This window comes from Typopeltis vanoorti, chromosome 3, assembly GCF_054136105.1.
Source record: "Typopeltis vanoorti isolate ZY-2024b chromosome 3, IOZ_Tvanoo_1.0, whole genome shotgun sequence".
NCBI classification, from domain to species: Eukaryota; Metazoa; Arthropoda; class Arachnida; order Uropygi; family Thelyphonidae; genus Typopeltis; species Typopeltis vanoorti.
The window spans coordinates 12,930,942-12,948,208 of record NC_143551.1 but is presented as its reverse complement, the minus strand read 5'-3'; the positions used below and the strand labels follow the sequence as shown (position 1 = coordinate 12,948,208).

The window sequence follows — 17,267 nt, the reverse complement described above, 5'->3', positions numbered from 1 at the left end:
GATTTCTTTTCTAAGCCAGTAAGCAGCGGGGATGAAATGCCCCCTTGAGAACCTAAAAACATGTTCAATATTTATTGGAATATAAACAAAGTTTGTCCCCCCCCAGTTTCATGCGCATGAAACTGAGGGGGGAGGGGGACAAACTATCATTCTAAAAAGAGAAGCATTTATTTTTGTATTTTGCTATTGTCTCTTCTTGCGTATACTTACTAGTGAGCCTTGATTATATTACAAGCTTAGGTGCAAAAATAGCTTGAGGATTGTTTATGCTGCAGAATAGAAGAAACGACGAAGATCAGATTGCAGTCCCATTCGGGCGACATGTAAAGCTTAAACTTTACATTCTTAGAAATTTACTTCACCTTTACCCTTCATGAATTAATATAAAAGGCTGCAGCAATACCGCTTAGTGCATAGGATCGGTAAGCAATATTAGGCCAAGGTCGAGTTGGACCTGTACCTTCAATAATTAACTGATTACAGAGTTGTTTTCTTGGAAATAGAATCTGGATAATCACAAGTGGCAAATAAAGCCATTGTTCTTTAGAACTAGGATGGACTAATAAATGCGACACGTTAAGTTGTGATCTCTAAAAGTAATGAGATTAAAACAAAGGGGGGGGGGGTAACGAATTGTGATTAAGTATTTAATTTTATTTATTAAAAGATTTGCAGTTGGCACTAAAAGTCTCGTCTGATTGTGTGAGCGAAAGAAAACGCTAATCGGATTACGTATTTCATTCTTATGGAAGTATGGATATCCCGTTCACATAAGTTTTAGAATCTAAATATGTGATATCGATTAAAAAAGTAAACAAAGATTTACCAGTAATTCGTGCTGATCAAGAATGCTTGCTTTCTTGAGATAATTTCAAGAAATCGCACGAGACCAAACATTGAAAAGAGGTCCAATTTTAGAAAAGCATAAAATTATGCTATAGTTGAAATTCAAACAGATAACTCAGCTTCATTCCCCATTTTGTTTCTTTTTAAAAAAAAAAAGAAAAATCTCATCATGAAGTTTGTGCAAATAATTATTTCTATTCTCAGAATTGCATATCCCCCCCCTCCTTTTTTTTTTCTCATTGAACCTAGCGCTATTTTCAGCTTAAGAGTTGTACGCAGTTTGTCATTTATAACATTTGCTTATCCTTTTGCCTAATTCTGCTCTATAGAAATGGTCCAATCGAAATTGACAAATTCTACAGATTAATAAAGACTTCGGATACTAATTTTCGTTAAAATATAAGCAGAGCCGAGTTGATTATACGCATGTTCAAAACGAATTTAATACGTTTCACGAAAATGCACTGAAAAGTCTAGATATTACTAGCGTATAAAAACTACAAATTCTAATAAGCCGCAGCCATCTTCAGGATTTGGTGGGGGGGGGGGTAAAAAATGTTCCTGGAAGTCTTTAAATGTTACACATCCGGTTAACTTCTCATACGGATTTTTTTTTTCCTTTCCTCCCTCACGGGCAAATTAGCCAGAACAGCATCAGACAATAATACACTGCTCTCATAGCGATAGTTGTTTCCCATCATAATTTCCATCAACCTGTACCACTTATGCTGTACACCCTAGTTTATGCAATTTCGCTCGTTCTGTATTTTTTTTTTTTTTTTTTTTTTTTTTTAAATTACAGTACTGGACAAAAATAAAATAAAATGGGCATTTTTTTCCCCCATGCCAAACACTCTAAAGGGGTCTGTTTCCATAAACAGCTACAAAATATTGTAAATCCCTTTGAATTTATGTTTTCAACATGAGAACTCAATATTATAAGGGCTTTTTATTATATGGAAACTATTTCGCATCCAGGAATGCGTTAGCAGAGCTAATCTCAGGTGGTATGGTCACTTAAATAGAATGGGAGAGAAAAGATTAGCAAAACAAGTGTTCTCTGCCAGGTTGGCAGGAAAACGACCCAGAGGAAGACCAAGATATAGGTGGATTGATACGGTACAAAGTGCCTTAGACGATAGAAATATAAGATCTGATAATGTTGGAGTCTTGACAAGTAACAGACTGATTTGGAGGAAAATTGTGGATAGGAAATTAGTAATGATGTAAATTTTTCATGTAGTACTATCATATCCTGTATCATACCCTTGAGGGTACATGGCAGGAATTTGATGATGATGAACTATTTCGATATTGAGCAAAGTGCAAACTTTAGAAATGGATGTTTAATAACTAGGAGCACACATACATGCGGCTCATGTTGTTCTGACAACCAGTGACATAAGCGGGAAAAAAATTGGCTTGGGGGGGGGGGGGCAGAGGGCTTCGTAAGTTGTGTCGGGCGGCCTCTTTTCAAACTAACTAAATAACCAGTTAGTTATCCGAAAAATATGAAAAACATTTCCACATTGGAAATAATGGTGAATATAGTCCTACAACTGTAGGTACAAATTAATTATGCTTCTGTTGAAGAAAGAAACGTCTGATATGAACCACTCATTTCAAGATAATATTTAACCCTGCGGAGGTCGTGGCTGATCTGACAGATACAAACAAATTGTTTAATATAAATATTCTTACACATATCCATTGTATAGCTTGTAGGTCATGAGTAGCTGCGCATGCATATATTACGATTGTTATTCCACTATTTATGCGGTTATGTAAAAGGTGTGCGATATTTTATAGTAAATTGTATCTGAGAGAACAGTATTTTTTTTTTTTATTTTATTTACCGTTGAAAATAGCTGGAAAAATATCTATTGGGAATCCATCAGATGAAGAGATTCAGCGATTTCGTTATCGCGTCCGCTGATGAGAATGATAGAGTCGAATGCGAAAGTGATATTTGATGGTAAATTGTATCTGAGAGATACTGCGAACTCCGATGTCAGTATAGTATTGGTTTAGTTGTTTTTTTCTGTTTCTTTGTTCAATTATTTCTAGATTGTAACTGAAAATAAAGAAATCATGTATTATATTTGTAGTGTTTTTTTCGTCTTTTCATTTTATCGCATTTTATTACATACTAGTAATGAATGTATCTTTCAGATACACGCGACCTCCGCAGGGTTAAGAAACAAATCTAACTTGGAGAGCAGAAAGGCGGGAGGAAGGGATGGATACCGCTTTAGGTTCATTTTTAGCATTTGGAAAACTTGAAAGAAAATCCGAAACAAATGGAAAGTTGCTGTTATGTCTTTATTATTTTGTAACCAAGATTTGTTATATTTCCTGCGAAGAAATTGGGAAACATGCAAATATAAATCTTTCTTGGGGAAGGAAAAAAAAAAAAAAAAAAAAAAAAAAAAAAAAAAAATCCGAAATTTAATTTATTATAAGATCGAAACTGCTTTAGGTTAGAATTGGGAAAGTTTTGAAGAAAATAAATATCTCTGATGTAGAAAGAGGTTGTTCATATATACTTATAAATTTCGGGCTAGTAAATGGAAGTTTAAATAAACTTTAGTGCATAACATAAGTGGCAGCCTTTTTTTTTTCCCCCTCTTAACTTGTAAAATATTTCACTGTTTCCCTCTTTGAAAAGCAATAAGGCCCATACACTATTCCCTCCAGGGATATAAAGTTGAGTCACTGTCAAGTATTATTTCTTTCCGTGCGTCACATTCGACTTTGCAGATGAATCTTTTTTCTTCTTCTTTTAAATATAAAAAATAGAAAAAAAGCTTCTCCCGACAGATTTTCCCACTAGTTATTCTCCAACTTGAATAAATTCAAGCGAGTTTGTCAGATGTGACAACACAGATTGCTATCACGATTACGCATCTAAAAACGCAAACGATTGTTCAGTATTCGAAATACTGATTGCTTGCTTAGCATGCGAGAACGTGAAATAGGATACGATATAGAAGATTATAAAAATTCAGTTGGACAAAACCAAATATTACTCCGAATTTAAACTAGAAAAGAAATATGAAAAGCCACCTACCTGTCTGTCTCTCACCAACACGAATCCTTCCAATGAACTATGTGCAGTCTTGGCGCACGAGAAAACCTGTCCGTCCAGCCGTCACAGTATACTAGCGCGAACTGACGTGCAGTTGTTTGGTTGATATGGGTACCCACATGTCACTGTTAGACGGGAAACCGCGAGGTCGGCGACCTGTGCGATAAAGGGGGGAGGGGGAATATATACATACACGCACACATAGTCAAACAAGACGTCGAAGGGCCTCCTCCCCGTAGCACAAAGGAAGGCGTGTCCCTCGTAGTTACAGCAGTAAACAATGCCACTGGGATGTATTTTAGGTGGTTGAGCGTCCAAGGAAGACGAACAGAAAAATATAGTCTATCGGCGTAGGACGTTACCATGACAACCCAGCGGATCTTGGTAAAGAATCCGTTGAAGCGAATGACACGTTTAAAAAGATTCCTCCCCATTTTTCACTTTGTGTTCCCTCCGGATTTGTTTTTTTTATCTTCTTTTTTTAAAGCCATCTCAGGTGTACTGGAAAGCATACCTCAGACTATCTCGTGTGAGTAGGCTGCAACTAGTTAATACCACGCACGGTCAATGGAGCTCCTTATAAATTAAGGATGATTAGAACACTTCATGACACCCACTTTTCGTATTCCCAGACACACAGGCCTTATATAGTTAAAAGGCAAGAGTGCTTCATCGAGCCAGACAGAGGGTGGCTAGTCTGCCTAGCAAGAAAAGGAGAGAAAACTTCATTTTACGAAATCGACGTCCGACACATTTAAGACTAGTGAGAAGATACGAGTCATGCCGAGAGAGAGAAAGAATGGGATTAACAGCTCCACATCCTACACAATGTGGAGATACAGTTTATCACCACAAAAGAGCGCATCACAATTGGTAGCCGCAAATTTCACGAAACTTAAGATGAAATTGGAGGTAGCAGGGTTTTTTCTCCCATACAAGCAACTTGACCAAGAGAACACCCACAATTTGTAGACAGATACTTTTGTTGTTGATTGGCTGTAAATGTTAGTAGTGTCGTTGTAGGATTAAGTAGGGAAAACGGCGAGATGTGTGCAGTAGAGTAGAGTGCTTTTCCACGATAAGTCCTTGGAGGTGTTACACAGTAATACAAAATGTTGGTGGTGGTTGTTGTTCTAAGTAATAGACCTTTCACCTCACCCATACTAGTTTAACAGTCACTTGTGCTACATTTCACTTCAATGGCACACAGACCAGATTCTGAAGCGTCGATTCAAAGCATGATATCCGACATAACTTATTTCCGTAGGCTGATCTCAAATGTGGAACTTTTCGCTGACATTATTTACGTATTGATTATTTACTAGAATCTTTGCGTTGTATAATACGCAAATGACCTGTTAAGTTATAAAATATTCAAAATATATACTTATGTAACATTTGCTTGCAGCAAGCTTTCTCTGTTGTAACGCGTGGATAGTAGAATCATATGACTAATTAACGGCGAAGAAAAATAAACAAACAAAAATAACTATTCTTTTGTGGTACGAAACGTGTTTCATCCTTTTGTCAAGGACTTAATTGGGTTCAGAAGCAAAGATGCAGAGAAACAGATCAATATTAAAAAAAAAAAAAAAATATATATATATATATATATATATATATATATATATATATAGACACACACACACACACACACACATCAACTGGAATTACACTAAAAACAGTTTGACGCTATTTGAAACTATTCAGAATCTGTAAATGTTCAGCGTTAATATACGAAGAGATCGAACCTGTTAGTCCTTAATTATAGTTAATTATATTATTATAGTCCTACAATAATAGAATAGTGCTATAATAGACTATAATTAAGGACTAATTATAATCCTTAATTAGCATTTTCTTTGTGTATTTTGGGTACGTCATATAGGCCAAGAATTAGTGGATGAAGAGATCATAGAGACTGCTTTAATTCTCTTATGAATTACGGTGTCGTCTTGAGTAGATACCACACACACACACAATGTGATTCTCCAAACCTGTTCATAAAATTTAAAGACAGGGGTAAGGAATTATCCTCTCTATATATTGTTCATTGGGACCTTTTTAAAGACTTATTCCACACCTCAAAACTAACAAAAAAAAAAGGTCGCAATAAACATAGATCTACAAACATCGTATTTCTAAGATGCAGCCCTTTGCAGGTGCAGCACGACGACCGCGACAACCCGCAATGCACGAAGACAAAACGTCAAGCGTTGTAGATGAGGGTACCTCACAGCAGGTGTTTAAAATGACCTCCGTTGCTAGCCGCGCAATCGTTGAGACGTATCACCACCAGTGACAGCTTCACGCGCTCAAAAGTTCCTGCCTGGTGTCTGATGGAAGTGTGGAGTGCTGCATGTTTGTTCATCACGTTCCTGCAGTTCATCAACATGGGACAGAGTAAACGAGTGATTTCAAATTGTCCACAAATAAAAATCCAAAAGGATTTAAGTTGGGTGACTGAGGACATGTCATTTGTCCACCTTAATCAAGCCATCTTTTAGGAAAACTTTAATCAAGATACACTTGGGTTTTGCAACTAAAGTGCGGCAGAACTCCGTCATGCATGAACTACATGTTTCATTGAAGGGAAGGTCATCGCAGAAGATGTTTTCTACTAAGTTGCGTAAGAAATTACGCTAAAAAGAACCTATAAGCATGTTTTGCAAAATACGGTCGTATTAATCTGTCTACCATGTTGTATGCCTATTGGTTAATGCAAATTTGCTGTTGAAGTCTTTACTGAATAACTGCGTGTTAATTTGGATTGGCCACACATGCGATTTTTGTGATAATTGAAAATAAGATCTCGAATGAACATCGCATCTTCCGAGTAAAGCACACACAAGGCAGAAAACGCTTGGAAGACACTTTCTTGCATTGAGTTCTACATGCGTGGATTCAGTGCCAACTGATGCAGTATGTTTTCTTCAGTTTCCGGCGTCATCAGTTCTTTGTCTCCTTTCTTCATTTAGCGAGACAGAAACCGTGCCATGTTCACAAAGATGAAAGCGAGTGAATGTTCGAGAGCATGGAATTCGACGACCAGGAAAAGCTCCTTTATTCATTAGTATTTCCAACGGGGCGTCCATTACAAAAGTGCATATCGGCAATTCAGTGAAAATGAACTATCACTCAGAAACAAAGAGCAAGTGTCATTTTCTCAGGGCGAGCCTAATTACCCTGAATGCAACTCCAGGCACGTCTTGCGTGCGATTCTGGTTGTTTATAATCATGTGACTAAACAACCCGAATCACATACAAGACACCCAAATATGAAGCGTCCATAAAGGTGATGATGACAGGGGATGTGGAATCGCCCTGAATATAAATAATAAATGAATCTTATATACATTCATATCTCCACACAAAAACACGAGAGAAAGCAGAACCTAAAAGTCATTATTAATATTCATGAGCTAGAAACTAAGAAAATACTTCATTTTCTTGAATGAAAGCTGTAGTCCTTGGGAAACACTACATGAGGAACGCTGTTTCCTTTATATGCAAAATACTTCGTCACGTGCATCACCACGAGTAATCCTCAGTGTTAATCACAATGAGAAAAACAAAGGATCTTTTGGAGTTCGATAAAGGGCTTATTGTGGGTGCCCGTCTGACCAGCATCTTTAGAAATACTTAAAGATACAAAGCACTTTCTATGAGGTAGCATTTGGAGTGAGCCTGTGAGAGAAGAGTCATCAATTAACCGAACTGCTCTCTTCTGTGTACAGCATCAAGAATTTTTATGGAAGCCGTTGTACGCTACCCCACCCCGAAAATGTGGAAACTAAAGAAATGAATTTCGGATTTGTGCCAAAATCGAGGACAGGCACAAGTTAGCCCCGAGAGATCTGATACTGTGTGTGATTATTTTCAAAGATAAGAGGGAGTAAAATGAGATTTTTTTGTTGTTGTTTATTGTGAAAAAGGCGACATGTTTTTATTACATTAACGTTGATCAGGTTAATTTCACTCTGAAGGAGGAACTACTAGAAGATGCGCTGAAAACAATGCTTGTGGATGAACTTGAGGCTTGCAATGCGTGAGCAAACTACAAAATTTGTAAAACGAGGACGTAGTAGAGCGTACCAGGAAAAGATTTTAGCGAAATATAAAAGATGGAAACGTCATATCACGAACGTTGGAACTTGCCAGTTGGTGATAAAGAAATATTGCTGGTCCATTCGCATATGAAAAAGGTGTTTACAAAACTGTTATTTAAAGAAAAATAAGATTTTTTTTTTCCAAAAAAAAAGGAAAAATAAAAGACTGAGAATACACGTTTACTTTTATCTGATTATTTTATTCCTAAATTTAATAAAGTATCATTAATAGACAAATCTGAGGGGAAAAAATCAAATTCCTGATGTGTTCCCTCAAGGGGTGTACGGGGATATCACGATAGCACCACACATTTAAAAAAATAAATAAAACATAATATATACTTTTTAGTATGTGAAGTATGGAAAAAATTTAGTGACTCCCCCCCCCCCAATATCAATGTTAAAATGAGCATAGCAGACTTAGACATAGTTAAGTCACTGGACTTTTGGTGTTTGTGTGTGTGCACACACAGAATAGAACAATGATGCTAATGGGTAACTATTAACGTCACCGTTCCTATTCTTAAGAAACGTATCTGAAAATGACCCTGTTTTAAGTTGTGCTAACTTGATTAGCCTCAGTTTCTGGATATCAGTAATCACGATATTATTTATAAGCTTATCTTTTACTTTTGTATAAAAGACGCAACCAAAGTTTAAAAAAAAAAAAATACTATTTCCTAAAGGTAAATTCCGTTAAATAGTCTGTGATATCAATGATGTAGCGGTATCATTGGTGTTTTAGCCTTCTTTTCTGTGTTATTCTTGTTAAGATTTGTTGAACGTTTCTAGCCGATTCTCTTATTAGATTGTAGCAACATTCTTTTGCTAATGTGATCGTTGATTAATTTCGTCTAATGACCATCTTATGGTCTTCAGTCCACCCTTTGCAACCGGATTGTCAATTCTCTCTCTCTCTCTGGCCATTCACTGCGTGTAATGATGGATGGTTTCCTTTCTTCAAATTTCTCCTCCTATGCCGGACTACCCCCCCCCCCCTAAAGGCTCTCGGCTTTCACCTGGAGCTCTATCTTCTCTTCGTAAATAACCAAACAACCCTACGTACTCTTCTCAAATGCTCAATAGTTTTGCTAACGATATGTCGATTCGTTTTTTTTTTTTTTTTTGACAAATCTTGTACTGCTTATAAATCCCCAGGTAAAAGATCTTTCCTAACCAATGCTTTAAACAAATAATAATTATCTACCACACACTACTGATAAACATAATATTCGATCATCCACAGTATGCCATAATAGCTCAATGCATGATTTATGTTACATTTGTTTGATGGCTTTGAAACGTTGCATCATTTCAGGGAATGAAAATTTGGTAGCAGAATGGTTATGACACAATACACAAATATAGAATTATAAAAAAATAAGAAAAATCATACCTGCGATTAAAATAATCTGTAGGTTAATCACATAAGACTTATGTGAATCCCACCCAGGAAAGTTTGTAAACCTACGGAACATAATATCGTGGGTAAAACACAAAAACGCCACATCCATGTATATCCCAAAAGCCATATTTCTTTTAAAAACTGATTAATCATTATTGGTTCATAGGCTGTGTAGGTCTCTAAATGACATTCATGAACATCCATGCCACAGTGGGACTGAATTGGAACCCACAGGAGGTTAGAGAACGGAGACGCCACCACTCGACCAACCCGGGCTTAAACAGAGACGATGATTTATCAAAAAAAAAAAAAAAAGTCTGCACACTGATTTTGTCTTTCTTTCACGATGAATTTTCGATATGTTTTCAAACTTTTGGCGACTCCTTGAATTCTGATGACTCGAATTTTGAAAACTCGAAAGGGGGTTCCTCCCCCCCTGGCGCCTACGGCTCCCGAGTTCCGGACTAGTAGGCTGGTTCTCCTTGAATTCTGATGACTCGAATTTTGAAGACTCGACACTCAGGGTAGTCCCTGAGTTTCGAAATCTTTCAAATAACTTGACAAAAAACGTGACACAAAAACGTTACAAAAAAAGGCTTATCATTTTATATTATAGAGTAGGTATATAATCTGAGGTCCTGCATGCTCCCCATATCCTTTAAAAAATTCTGCGTTATACGGTTCCAGCATCCGCAAAAAAAAAAAAAAAAAAAGACTGTACTATCATATCCTACTACCGAAGGGGAAGTAAAATAAATAAAAAAATTTAGCTGCACAAAAAACAATAAAAAAATAATTTGTTTCAAGATAGTTTCCTCACATGATATAATTTAAAATTCATTTATCGCCATCCACGTAACAGAAAAGTCTTTAACAAAAGTGTCATGTTTTAAAACGCCCTCTATTTAATTACAGCTTGCCAGCCTTACGAGGGGCGAGGTGTCCTAACGCAGTGTCTTTTGCAAAAGAAACGGCCTTAATTGGGTCACTAGGAGGGCTGATATGATCGATGGAACTTCCTGGTTGAGGCACATGAAGGAAAGATGGAGTATCCAAGACGTTTTCCTGCAGTTTCTTTTGAAGAAGCTGCCTGATTTAAGCAACTCCAAAAGGACGTTTATAGCGGTAAGTTTGACAATCGTCAAGGGAGGGAAATTCCCTGGTTATTGCTTGACCTCCTTAATTCTACTGTGGGCGTAATCAACTGTTTGCTCTGACGAATTCCAGATGACACAGATAGCCCCGATAGCTAGCTACATGGGAACATGGTGGGGTGCTTCAAAATATACAGGGAAAAAAATTACCAACGACTTATGCTTTGTCAAATAATGGATGACATCAGGGAGATAGAAACAATAGTGACCTCACCGCGAAAACTAGTTAAGCTACATTTTGCTAAGCCAACCAGTCAGACACAGTTTCTAGGTCGTAGTTGGATAGTGAAGGTTACAAATAAGCGAGAGAAAATTTACTAGCAACACCTTTATTTTCTCAAAAAAGCTCAAAATCTTTCATCTGAATCCAATAAGCAGATTTCATGTTTAAAAACCTGATAATATTGCAATTCCGATAACTGTTATAAAATCATTGAGCTGCTTCGAATTATTTAACTCTTAATATTCATGGAAATGTCAAAAGAAGTAGAAATAGTATTTAATATCGTATTATGTTTTTGTTGAAATATCTTTCAACAAAACTTAATTACATGTAAAGTTTATCAAATATACGACGAGGAACCTCAGTATTTTAGATGCGTCACTTAAATCAGAACACTAAAACATTTTAAGAGAGAAAATTAACTGAATAAAATTATGTTACTGCAATAAATTAAAAGGGAAGAGAAATAAACTATAAGATTCTTGGCGTGTACGTCATTTCCAAATGATGGCAACTTGTAAATTTGTGGATCGAAATCTTCATTCTGAAGAGGGCCCATAAAATAACTCAACACGGAATGAATTCTTCTATTTATCCGTTTCTCACCAAGTAATTTCTTGGTCTATAAAACCTGAGTAGAAGGAATTATTAAAAAGACAAAAATACATCACTCCCCTTGTAACTCTTGATTTTCACAATCCCATCCTTGTGAAAATTTTCTTAACATATATTAAAGGCTGAAGTAATCAGCAGATAAGTGAATTTGGGAGATAATTAGTTCACGTAACAGTCCAAAGATTCGCAAAAAAAAAAAACAAAAAAAAAAAAAAAAAAAAAACATTTATTAGTAAAGGGCGGTAGTAATATTACAATAATCGCACACTGATTTTTGCTGAATATCGTAATAGTTATGCGCAGAGAGAGAGAGAGAGAGAGAGAACGCGATTTTTTAGCTTCACAAGCAATGCAAAATCACGGATATAGATCCTTTGAACTGTTCCGGTCTCAACATTTCTTTTCTTTTTTTTTTATGACTACTATGTCTTCTCTCTCTCATTTTAGTTTAATATGCTTAACGATATCAAATATTTGTTCATTCCATTTTTCGTGTCCGATCCAGTTCTGTTTACTATTTTTAATTCTACTGATTAAAGATGTGTTAATACCCATCTATCATTCCATACAATAATGGAGGTGACACCGAGATATAATATCTTTCTAAACGTGTTTCTTTTTCTTGTTCTTTTTAATTAGATAAAAGTAAATGAAATTAGTATTATGTTATAAAAGAGAGACCGCTAACTACCGATTCGCATCATTCAACACTATTGACAATTTATTTTTCGAATGTTTTATTTACTTTATCTAAAAAAATAATGATCATCGTACCACGCTACCGGCCAGGAAGTATATATATATACGTACAAGTTTCCATGGATGCAAAGTGCATATTAAAATTGTAATACCATTGATATTACATTGAAATATATGATGGATACGAAGCGTATGAGGATGCGTATTTGATCCATAATGGCCGGTAAGGTGGTTAATTGTTGGTCACGTAATTTGCACTCCGAAATTCGTGTAGATAAGTGGCAATAAGAATGCCAAATAATTATTTAAAATAAAGACAATAAAACAGCCTTCTAAACCTCCTGCTTCACCAGGCGCAGTTTATTTTATTTTATTTTATTTTTTTTAAATCAGATAAGTCGGCTCCAATGATTTTGGAAAATTTTAACAATTTCTTTATTTTTCTATAGTATTCACAAGCTAATATTCATGTATTAATTTTAGATTTATGTATGGATTCTCAGATTAATATGCGGGCTCATAGAATTGCTCTCTCTAATAAAGTGAGGTGGATTGTATGAGCCCGTTCTGTGCTGTCGTTTTTTCTCGATACGATCTCGACTTCTGAGGCTGAGTAGGCTTGTACTCCACGGTTAATCTTCCCCTCGCTTTCCACTTCAAACTAGTACTTGCTCACAGAATACAGTTTTCCTCTAGTTTGCTCTCTGACCTCGCTACTGGTCCCATGTCCTCATTCCAAAGATTATAGTAAGCCTCCCATTCAAAGCCCACCAAATTCGTCTTAACCCACTGTCGTTCCCCAGATGTAAGGGCTACTAACCCCAGCTTACACAAAATACTCATACAATACAAGACGTTAGCAGTTCATCAACGTCTTCACTTTAACTGTCACTGAAAGAAGAAAAAAATCTTAAAGGGAGAGAACTAAGAATGGAGTGACAGATAAAGAAACTCAAATACACAATGAAGTTGTTGGAGGCCATTCAGTTGCCTAGGCAACTAATATCCGGTTTTCAAACGCTTCTTTCATCTTTAGTTCGCACGACTTGGATGGGTAAGAAAAAGAAGTCACTTCTTTGCTTTTCCTCCTTCAAATTATGTGGACTGGTTATGCTTTAATTACAAGAAAAATATTTAAAAGAGACAAAAGAGACAAAATGATTTAAATGAAATATATTCAGACAAACTGTTATCAGAGTCAAAAACCCCGAGGGAATTAGACTTTTGCCTTTCCTATATGATCTGCTTCTAACAAACTGATAAATTTATTTAACAAACACCAAACAAGAGTCCATTCGTTTTGCTTTTCAATTCGGAAAGAGCTGGATAGTTTAAGTACGTCTAAAAAGGGTTTTCAATATTTTTAAGTAGAAAAAGAAATCTTAAAATTTGGTGGCCAAACAATTATTTCGATATAAAACTTCGCTTGACAAAATAATATTTTAAAGTTTTTTTTTTTTAAATTTTGCAATTTGATTAGAAAACTGTTTTCTTTTTTTCCCTAATACAACCCAAATTGGAACCTGGTTATGCAATTCATCCAGGAGGAAATGCTTCCTACATCAATTATCTCGTGGAATTCCTTAATCACAAAATCTTCCAGAAAATCTCACTCGAATAAATTAACATTGAGAATTGAAATTCAGCAATATTAAGAAAATTACATGCCGATAAGTAATCTTGATAAATGTTCCACTCATAACTTTAATACTAATGGACTATCCTTTGTCAAATTTATGCATTTTTCTGTTATCCTATACATTGCTAGGATGAGGTTTTTCGTATGGGGTTCCCCCTTTCCCCCCTCATCTCTTACGGGTTGAGCCCTCCTAATGAGAGATTAAGTATGTATTTTATGACTAGACCTGTGTATTTTCATGGGAACGGTTTGCAAAAAACCCGAGTTTCGGAGATAGAGGGATGAAAAAACCCTATCTCCGTATGAGACCTGCTAACTCACCTTTAGTCGAAAGAGACCAGATAAAGGTCTTCACGCCACTGACGAGAATCGAACTCAGGTCTTTCCGACTAAAGGGCTTCGTCCATACCGACTGAGCAACGAAGGCTCCATCATGAGGTTAGTTATTAAATACAGCAAGTATCATTTATAGCATGATTGTATTTTTCAAGGTAAGACCGATAATAATATAATTATCCTGACAAAATTTCCTTCCTGTAATATCGCCTGAACAATAAGTTTCAAAAGAGGTATACCGTGAGTAGACATATCGATACAAAATTAATAACGGAAAACTCACGTACAAAAGATTATTTAATAGGATAATTTTCGCCTGTGTGTCACAGGCATCTTCAGTACATTTTAAGCTCAAATTAAACACTAACTGACAATTCCAAAAAGCGCCACCTGAGTAGCTGGTGTAAGATAACTAAAAAGGTCAATAAATTTCCTTTAAAAATAAAAAATGTATACAATAAAAAGTTAGGAAAGATTAGCTGATTTATAAAATACTATCTCCCATAAAGGGGATAGACGTAAACCGTCGGATCTGTTTAAGTTAGGAGAATGAAGTAAAGTTTCACATGTTTCTTTATAAAGGCGTTCCATGAGGAACCAACTTTTGTGAAGGACTCTTGTCTTTCTCCAATGAACTCTGTCTAGTAAAGATGGCATGTTCTGCAAGTCCAGACTTTTCAGGATTAAAGTATTCAATATAAGATTGGTGTTCTTCTAGCCGAATAGAGGCAGATCTTCCCGTTTGTCCGAAATAAGATAATCCACAAGAGCACGGAATCTGGTAGACACCTGGATGATTAAGATGTGGAAGCTTGTCCTTAGGAGAAGTGAGAAAGGTGGAGATTTTTCTAAACGGTCGAAAAGCAACAAAAATATTCAGTGGTTTTAAAACTTTTGCTATACGTTCACTGATGCCTTGTACATAAGGAATGCGCTTTATTTCTTCTGTATTTGAAGAGGAAGACATTAAAACTACTCAAAGCTCTTTTAATGAAGCAATTCTTATAACCATTAGATAGAAAGGATGAAGTTATATATTGCAGTTCTTTCTGTAAAACATCGTCTGAAGAACAAAAAGAGTGGGCCCGATGAACCAGTGTTTTTATAGTTCCTGCCTTTTGACTGGGATGGTGATGAGATTCAGCATGGATATAATATATAACTTCTATATATTATAGAAGTTATATATTATATAACTGCAATATATAACTTCATCCTTTCTATCTAATGGTTATAAGAATTGCTTCATTAAAAGAGCTTTGAGTAGTTATAATGTCTTCCTCTTCAAATACAGAAGAAATAAAGCGCATTCCTTATGTACAAGGCATCAGTGAACGTATAGCAAAAGTTTTAAAACCACTGAATATTTTTGTTGCCTTTCGACCGTTTAGAAAAATCTTCACCTTTCTCACTTCTCCTAAGGACAAGCTTCCACATCTTAATCATCCAGGTGTCTACCAGATTCCGTGCTCTTGTGGATTAGCTTATTTCGGACAAACAGAAAAATCTGCCTCTAATCGGCTAGAAGAACACCAATCTTATATTGAATACTTTAAACCTGAAAAGTCTGGACTTGCAGAACATGCCATCTTCACTAGACAGAGTTCATTGGAGAAAGACAAGAGTTCTTCACAAAAGTCAGTTCCTCATGGAACGCCTTTATAAAGAAACATGTGAAACTTTACTTCATTCTCCTAACTTAAACAGATCCGACGGCTTACGTCTATCCCCTTTATGGGAGATAGTACTTTATAAATCAGCTAATCTTTCCTAACTTTTTATTGTATAATTTTTTTTAAAGGAAATTTATTGACCTTTTTAGTTATCTTACACCAGCTACTTAGGTGGCGCTTTTTGGAATCGTCAGTTATTGTTTAATTTGAGCTTAAAATGTACTGAAGATGCCTGTGACACACAGGCGAAAATTATCCTATTAAATAATCTTTTGTACGTGAGTTTTCCGTTATTAATTTTGTATCGTCTGAACAATATTTAAAAATTCCATACATTTTACTATTAATATTATATATTTTTATCGCTGAATGAGACGTGGCACGCAGCAAGGCGATAATAAAAGCATAAAGAGAATAAAAAAAGTCAACTGCAGTAAGAATAAAAGAACATTTTCACTCATTAAGTGTGAATGAAACTCAGTAATAAGAATAAGAAATAATGACGCCCCACTAGAATAAAATAAGTTATCGAGTACTCCTACTTTGAGATAAACGTGTTGTATAAATTGCTTGTAACATAGCAACGGTCTCGTAGTAACAATGGAGTGGCACTTACATTTTTTTACCTCTTATTGTAAAATAGGGTTAGCAGAGTCAATAAAAGTGATAATGTGTAGCACTGGAACTTCAGATGTCAGGAAAGAGAATGTGCCCCCCCCCCCCGGTGGTATCACAGCCGGTTATTCCCACTTTATCACATTCAGCTATGTCCTGTTTATCTCTTACACTTGTCTGTTCAACTTATTCGCTATTTTATGACCATTTCTAATCCCGAAAATTCCAATTGCAGTCACTGACCCAGTTTAACACTGTTTTTGTACGCCTCACTAAGACTGTTTCAGAAGCAAGTAGCTACCGTTATTAAGGGGCACTAATCACACCCCTTCTTGCAAACATAAGTAAAACTACGTCCCTGAAAAGACAATAAAATATATTTTTTTTCCCTTCAAGCACTTTTCGTTCCCAGACGGCTGGTACCCCAGCCTTAACCTGTAGTGCAAGTGTCAGTTGTTAGGAAAATTACAGCATAGTGTTATTATATTCAAGGCAAGGCTGTAGCAATTAATATACATTTCATTTGCTTACAGATATCCTTGACACTTGTGCCTGTGGCTTGGCACTTGTCCCACTCATTTATAGAAAATCAAGGATTTTAGAAAGGATCTAATTACGTTATTTTAATAATATCAAGTGGTAAGGCAGCTTGTCAAAATATGCAAAAAAACGAAGAAATAAAGAAACGATAAAGATCGCTTCCGCTCATTATACACCACTACAGCAAAGAGAAAATACATACTTGCCTTTGTCGTACCGCTTGAGGTCAACTAACAGTTACCTGAGCTGGAGTAGTTTTATATCTGGACACTATGGCGCTGTTGCAATATGCTTTTATATACGTATGTGTTCCTTTATCGAGTTC

General features: G+C 35.9%; 1 protein-coding gene across 3 annotated transcripts in view; it reads right to left on the bottom strand.

Moving 5' to 3' along the window:
• LOC150107924 (MICAL-like protein 1) overlaps positions 1-17,267 on the bottom strand; it is a 69,817-nt gene extending 52,550 nt beyond the window's left edge. Inside the window, exon 1 of one of the 3 annotated variants that reach the window (XM_090415446.1) lies at positions 17,145-17,267. The gene's annotated coding sequence lies outside the window, so the exon portion shown is untranslated. Of the gene's footprint in view, positions 1-3,916; positions 4,045-17,144 lie in introns of those variants that run through there. The other 2 variants (XM_090415447.1, XM_090415443.1) reach the window with 2 other exon arrangements.